Here is a 7,611-nt window from a genome sequence, read left to right as displayed (position 1 = left end):
ATAGGCAAGCAGAAGGGAGGGCTTTTTTTTTTTTTAAATCACATTTATTTATTTATTTATGTATTTATGTATTTATGTATTTATTTATTTATGTTCCATACCACTGCATGTGTGTGGCGGTTAGAGGAAGCAAGAGTTTCATGGGCAAGAGAAAGGGATTGGATGAAATCTTTCCTAGACTTTCGGCAAACTCAAGGGACTAGTGTGGTCAAGGAAACAGTTCATAAGAAGCAACTGGAGAAGAGGTGGGGGAGTGAGTGCAAACGGAGAATCAAGATGACAATCAAGATTTGGGTTAAAAGAAAAATCAGAGCTGGGCGTGGTGCTGCCATAGCTGTAAGCTCAGCAGTGCTGAGGAAGAGGCAGGGAGTCTGGGCCAGACGGGAGATAGACGGCAAAACCAGACCAGATCAAAAAAGCTACTGATAGAGTCTGGGACACTTTCTGGCAGGAGGAGAAACTGAAACAGTGACTTGGAGCCATTTCGGTATGGAGAGTGGTGAGGGAGGGCCCATCGGGCTATGGGAACATCAGGAATCCACATGTGGGCGCTTGAAGATTTAGAAATATTGGCACAAAAATAAGTAAACAAAAACCGGGATAAGTCGATCAAAGTTGTACAGAACAAAACAGAAAGAAGCTACTAAAGCTGAAAAGAAAGGTGCAAGTTCCACGGCAGCTGTAGAGTTCCAAAACACACTCTATTGGAGCAGGAGAAAAGACACTTTGCATCCCTTCTGTGGCCTGCCTAGGTATGGCCAGCCATCCTCTCCCCCTTAAACTGGTGGAGTTGATTTAGGAGCATTTTCATACAGAAAAAAAAAACAGTTTAAGTATTTTACATGCAATTCATTGTGTGTGTGTGAGTGTATACCAAACTGCCAAAGGCATGTGCAAAGTATGTCTTGTGGGCTGTAAAATGGAAGCGGAGACAGTGGTAGCCTATTTCATACCTTTGAAGGCTCCAGGGTATAGGGAGAAGGGAATTGGATTGGAATCTCAGCTCTTCTGTTTCCTTATCTGGGCAAACAGGGTAAATCCACCCCTTCACCTCTCTGTAAAATGGGCACAAAAAGTACGTATTTTACATCGTTGTGCTGAATGTGAAATGAGCTATATAACCCATGAAACACCTGACTCCCAATAAATAATAAGCATTGAAGCACGGACGCCTGGATAACCTTTTTTCTTTTTCTTTTTTTTTTTTCTTACGATGGGCTGGAAACTTGCTATGTAGACAATGGTAGCCTTGAGTTTACAGACATCTGCCTGCCTGCCTGTCTTCCTCGAGAGTGCTGGGATTAAAGGTGTGTGTGCCACCAAATATCTGGCTCTGAAACGCTTCTTGTCCTCAAGAAGGTTACATCTGTCTAACAGAAGAAAAAATATGCCAGATAGTTGGCAAGAAGGTCCTCGAAGGTGGGGAGGCCATGTTCTGAACTACTAGGGAAAGCAAAGCTGAACTCACCTGGGGGGGAATCCCAGGAAGCTTTCTGTAACATGGTCAGTTTAGCTAGCTAGTCCTTTAAGGAGGAGAATTTGATTTGCAGAGGACAAGGGGGAGGGGCTAAGATGGGTGGTCCAAATAGGCAACACAGTTGCCAACAGCCTGGACTCTGAAACTGAACTTCTGCTTGGAGAAGTGCAATTTGAATTGTTGAAGCAGGAAGGAGAGCACATTAACCCTTTCATCCCAGGGGAGAGTTGACTCAGGTGAAGCCTCCCTCCCTTTTGCTTGTTATTCGCAGAGCAGAGCTAGGACTCCAGCATGCATGCCTGGAATTTTAGCACTTGGAAGACTGAGGTGGGAGGATTTTGGAGACCTGGGGACCAGCCTGGACTGCAGAGAGAGAAAAAAAGCAAAAGCAAGTGTGGAGCTAGGAAGGAGCCAAATCCAAGGCTTGGGTGGAAGAGTAGCTGAGGGAGAACAGAGTTTGAGAACTAATTCCATTGCCAGTGTTAAGGGGTACTCCAATTGCAGAAGTGGGGAGACAAATGCCTATGCGCGTTGATGAGAGTCTGTCTACTTAGGACTCTAAATTCAAGGTAGAATTTACAAAGAAGCAATACTGAAGATTATAAAGCTGGAGATGTTTATTTTGGTTGATAGAGGGCTTGCCTAACCTATATGAAGCCCTGGGTCTTACCTCCAGCGTCTCACAAAACTAAGCATAGAAGTATACACATACCTAGCACTGGGGAGGTAGAGGCACAAGGACCAAACGGTCAAACTTTCCCTCAACTACGAACGGAATTCAAGGCCATCCTGAGCTACTTGAGACCTTGTCATAAAAACAGAGGCTAGAGAGATGGCTTAATGATTATAAGCACTTGTTGCTGTTCCAGAGGACCTGGGTTTGATTCCCAAGGCACCCATATAGGGGCTCACAACCATCTGCTCCACACACATGCAACATACATACATACATACAGGTAGAAACACTTATATACATGACATAAGATAAACAAATCTGATTTTTTTTAAAATTTGTTTTATTCCGAGGCAGGGTTTCTCTGTGTAGCCCTGGCTGTCACTCTGTAGACCAGGCTGGCCTCGAACTCAGAAATCTACCTGCTTCTGCCTCCCAAGTGCTAGGATTAAAGGCGTGCGCCACCATCGCCTGGCTAGTTATACCTTTCGCAGAGATTTTTGTTGTTTGTTTGAGACGGGTCTCACTCTGGCCTAGTTTGGTTCCAGAACAATCCTCCACTATCATCTTCCCAAGTGCTGGAATTCTAGGCTTGAACTACTAGACAGGATTTTTCCCCCCTAGTAACAACAATAACAAAAAAGTTGCTAGGAGGGCTGGAGAAATAGCTCAGTGGTCAAGAGCAGTTGGCTGCTCTTCCAGAGGTCCTGAGTTCAGTTCTCAGCAACCATATGGTAGCTCACAACCATCTGGAATGAGATCGGATGCCTTCTCTGGGGTGTCTGAAGACAGCTCCAATGTACTTACATATAATACTAAATAAATCTGTGGGTTGGAGGGAGCGGGGCCAGAGTGAGAAGGAAAAGAAAAGTTGCTAGCATACAACTCTAAGACCCAGGAAGGGAGTGGCAGGTTAAGCCACAACCAGCTTAACTTCTTAATTACACAGAAGGAAACCCCAAAATGTATTAACCTTTTCCGTAGTAAGCAAGATTCCTAGAATAGAAAAAGAAGAGAAAAAGCAACGTGAATGTCTGTGCAAGACTACAGGGTTGGATTGATTAAGCAATTCTATGTGGCTGAGGACAGGTCTTGGAAGATAAGTAGAAAAAGAGTGGACTTCAAAGGAAAAGGGGGCCGGCAAGACAGCTCTACGGGTAAAAGCAGTTGCTGCCAAACCTGATGTCCAGTTCAAAGCCCAGGATGCACACAGTAGAAGAGAACCAATTGCTCCACGTTAGCCTCCCCACAAGTGCTCCATAGTGCTTGTGCCTGACACGCCTAAATAAATAAATGCGGGGCCAAACAAGGTGGCATCTGCCTTTTATTCTAGAACCTAGGAGGCAGAGGTAGGCACGTCTTTTGAGACTAGTCTTGTCAACAAGACTAGGTCAGCAGGGCTGTCGAGATGGCTCAGTGGATAAGAGCACTGACTGCTCTTCCAGAGGTCCTGAGTTCAAATCCCAGCAACCACATGGTGGCTCACAACCACCTGTAATGAGATCTGATGCCCTCTTCTGGTGTGTCAGAAGACAGCTGCAGTGAATTACACCAGAGCCAGTGGGGCAGAACGAGCAGGGCTGGAGCGATCCGGGCCAGCAGAGGTCCTGAGTTCAATTCCTAGCAGCCACACACATGATAGCTCACGGCCATCTATACAGCTACAGTGTACTCATACACATAAAATAAATAAAAATAAATGTTAAAAAAAAAGAAATAGGCTTAACTAACTTTAAAAAAAAAAAGACTAGGTCAGCCAGGGCTACATAGAGACATGGTTTTTGTTTTTGTTTTTGTTTTTGTTTTGTTTTGTTTTGTTTTTTAAAGTACTCAGGAGGCAAAGGCAGGCAGATCTCTGTGAGTTCGAGGCCAGTCCGGTCTACAGTGAGTTCCAGGACAGCCAGGGAGACCTTGTCTTGAAAAAAAACCTAACCAGTCAACCAACCTGCCAACTAACCAACCAAACAAACAAACAAATGGTAGTATTTTTTAAAAGGGAAATGGGTGGGACAAGACAGCAAAGATCATGAACTTCTTTGCTATATGTTCTGGGAGGTCTTGTGTACCTGTCTCAACCTTTTCCATCTGTACTGTGGGTCCTGTCAATTCAGTGAGCACCACATGTCTCCATATACCATAAGAGTAAGGTATCCAGGAACAATCTACAGCACTATGAGATGGGTGTGGCTGGGTAGAGAAGGTATGACTAGGATGTGACCAAGATGGATCGCGCTTTGAGGGCCGGGTCACCTCAAGTCTATTTGGTAAGTGGTAGGAGAGAGGACCCCAGAATTCAGCAACCCTGGGATAGGACACTAGATCCTTCTTGCTTTTTTTGTTTGTTTGTTTTTGTTTTTGTTTTTTGAGACAGGGTTTCTCCGTGCAGCCCTGGCTGTCCTGGAACTCACTGTGTAGACCAGGCTGGCCTCGAACTCAGAAATCTTCCTGCCTCTGCCTCCCAAGTGCTGGGATTAAAGGCATGTTCCACCACAGCCTGGCTGGACACAAGATCCTTAGGCGCTAGAGTGAATTCCAGGTTAAAGGCATGAAGTTACAACCATGGTGTGGGGATGAATACATTTTTAATTATAGCACTGGAAAGGCAGAAGAAGCAGGTGGATCTCTGTGAGTTTAAGGCCAGCCTGCTCTATGTAGCAAGTTCCAGGCCAACCAACACTACATGATAAGACTCTGTCTGAAACAAAGGAAAGAAAGGAAGTTTGAACCAGGTAGGCTTGGTGACACAGACCTATAATCTCAGCATTTGGTAGGTGGAGGCAGGACGATCAAGAGTCTAAAGCCATTCTCAGTTATATAGTGAATTTTGAGGACTGACTATACGAGATCTTAGCTCAAAAATAAAACCCAAACTCCCAGTTAATTCAATACAAACATGTTAGAATTAATCAACCAAAAGCAAGCCCTTGCCAGATATATGGTAGGGGCTGGAGACCTGGGGACAGGAGCCACGCATCCCTACAAACTGTGTTCAGTTTTTACTATTCTGACCATAGTATAAGTGAATTCTTTTTCACTTTTAAAGAAAGAAGTACTCACTGTTTTCGAGGTACCCCATGTTATCAGCTGTAGGCAACCAGGCATGGAATGCTGGTGATATGGCAAGCCCAGTAGCATCAGCTTTACCATCAGCAGTTCAGCCTCTAACAATCCTGTGATATGGGTACCATCATTATGCCCATTCCACAGAAGGTTTCAATGAAGCAACTCATCCAGGACAGTACTGGTTTTTTTTTTTTTTAACTGTTTAAGGGTAGGATTCAAACGTAGGTCTGGTTGGCTCTGAGCCTCACGAGCTCTGTGTGTGAGCTGTCCACTACCCAGCCTCAAGCATGCTCTGCTGCCTCTTCCTCCATACTCTATGGCTTCTCCCAATTAGTAGATTAGTCATGTGTTGACACTTCTAGTCTCAGTCTAATGGCTTGTTTATTTAACTGATGGATGCTGCTCCCCATTTGAGGCCATTAGCATTTAAACAAAACAAAACAAAACTGTTGAGCCTGGCAAAGTGACACTGTGTTTACTGTTTTTTTTCCCCAGTGTTAATTGTGAACATTTTCCAAATATGTATTTTGATGTGCTAACAGTCCCTAAAGAGAACTGCAGAACAGTTCAGTACTGGCCTGCAGCTCCAGTCCCACTCCCCTTAATCTCTTTGGTGAGGGGAGAAAAATCTTGGCTAGCATGGGGAAGGGGCTGGTGACAGTCTCAGGCTGATGACTAATGGGGGAGGGGCTTGGGGGACAGAGGAACTGGGCTGGGCCTTGGAGTTAAGCCTTGCAACATCCCCTCTCCAGCTTGAAGAGGGAATTTGGTATTTCTTTCCTGGACAATAAGAACATCTGTGCCAAGGCAGAGGAGGAGGCCGGGCGATCCGAGGCATCTCTGCCGGAGTCTCTTGACACTGTCTGATTGTTACTGTTTCAGTTTCTGCTTGGATCACTGACCGTGTCCATTTAGAGCAGGCTGGCTTGGGTGAAGACAGTCTAGGGCTGAGGAAGGACAGGGAACACAGACCAACGACGGAGGGGTGGGGTTTTGAGGTGGGCAGGGAGCTTTATTAAGCCGAGAAAGTGAGCAGGTTACAAATGAGCTGATGCAAAGCACGGGATGAATATACCCATAAATGGGAGGAAGGAGTCTTTTCACTGTCCCCCACTCCTACCTCCCCAGCCCGCTGGAATTGCTGCTGATGGATTCCACTCTGTTTGCAGCTTTCTTCTAATGACAGATTGGGGTTCAGCTCGACCTTGGGACAAGTAGATGAAGAGCTACAGGTTTGTTCCTTATATGGGACAGTTTGTTTCTCGGTGAGACAGTCCTGCCTATTTACTTCTGTCGGTTTCCGTTGTAAACTGAAATGGATGATTTTATGTCTCCTTGCAAACCCACTCCCAGTAGTGGAGAGTGCTAACACTTGTTCTCAGTTGGTGACTAGAACTACATACCTGGAGCCACCAGCTTTGCTTTGGTTGGAGATGAAGTAGAGCGTCTACCTTAGTCTCTCCCTCACTCAGGTGCAGTTCTGGAACAGTTCTGGGGGACCCAGAGGCAGGCATTTGCCTCCTGCATAATTACTTTCATCAGTTTTACACCCCACTGGTTGTCCATCCCTTTGGGCACCATGCTGTGCCTGGCACAAGCTAGTAATCCCCAACTGGTCATGGCCCTCGCCAGTTTACAACCTTAAGTCACAAAAGGCAGGCGGTTAACAAACACATCCAGTTATCTGCCAATCACAAGAGATCCATTGAGTGAGCTAGGGTAAGGAACAGGGACCTCCTTCAAAGAACTTCCAGTCTGGTGAGTAAATAAGGTTTTGACAGAAGAGGTTCAGGGGAGAGACACCGTCAATGTGGGCATTATGGAACAGACATATTTTTTAGTTATGACTTGGTTCTCCTCTTCTTAGGATACATCCTTTACCTGAGATGAAAGAGTTTAGTTCCAGGCCCTCCACCTGCAGACGGTTGATATAAAGCACTAGGCTGAGATGTGAGTGCTCCTGTCTCCCTGGGTGGCCAGGGCTTATCACTTGTTCTCACTGATGGAGCCCGACTGTCCATAACTACGGCCCCTGATGCTGGGGAGGGGGGTCGGTACAGCGTCTCAACCTAGGCCCGCTGAGCGCGAGACCTCAGGTGGGAGCAGCCTACTTAATGCACAGGTTTGGGGTGGAAGACTGGACGAGGCTTTGGGTAAAGGCATCAGCAGCGTCTTCCCTGGGCGCGCCGGGCAGGCCAGAGGAGCCGCGCTCAGCAGGTCCCTATACTCTTCCGACGGGCACAACAGGGTCCCGGGTGGGTTCCGAGAGCCGGGCTAGGTAAAAGGCGGCCGGGGCCGGCCCAATTTGGGTTTGCGCTCTTGGGCTGTGGGTCCGATCGTGAGGTGCCCGCACCATTGCAAAGAGAGAGGTTTCCCCGAGGGCTGGTTGCATGGTGCC

This window comes from Mastomys coucha, chromosome X (genome assembly GCF_008632895.1).
Source record: "Mastomys coucha isolate ucsf_1 chromosome X, UCSF_Mcou_1, whole genome shotgun sequence".
NCBI lineage: Eukaryota > Metazoa > Chordata > Mammalia > Rodentia > Muridae > Mastomys > Mastomys coucha.
This window is presented reverse-complemented; position numbering follows the sequence as displayed.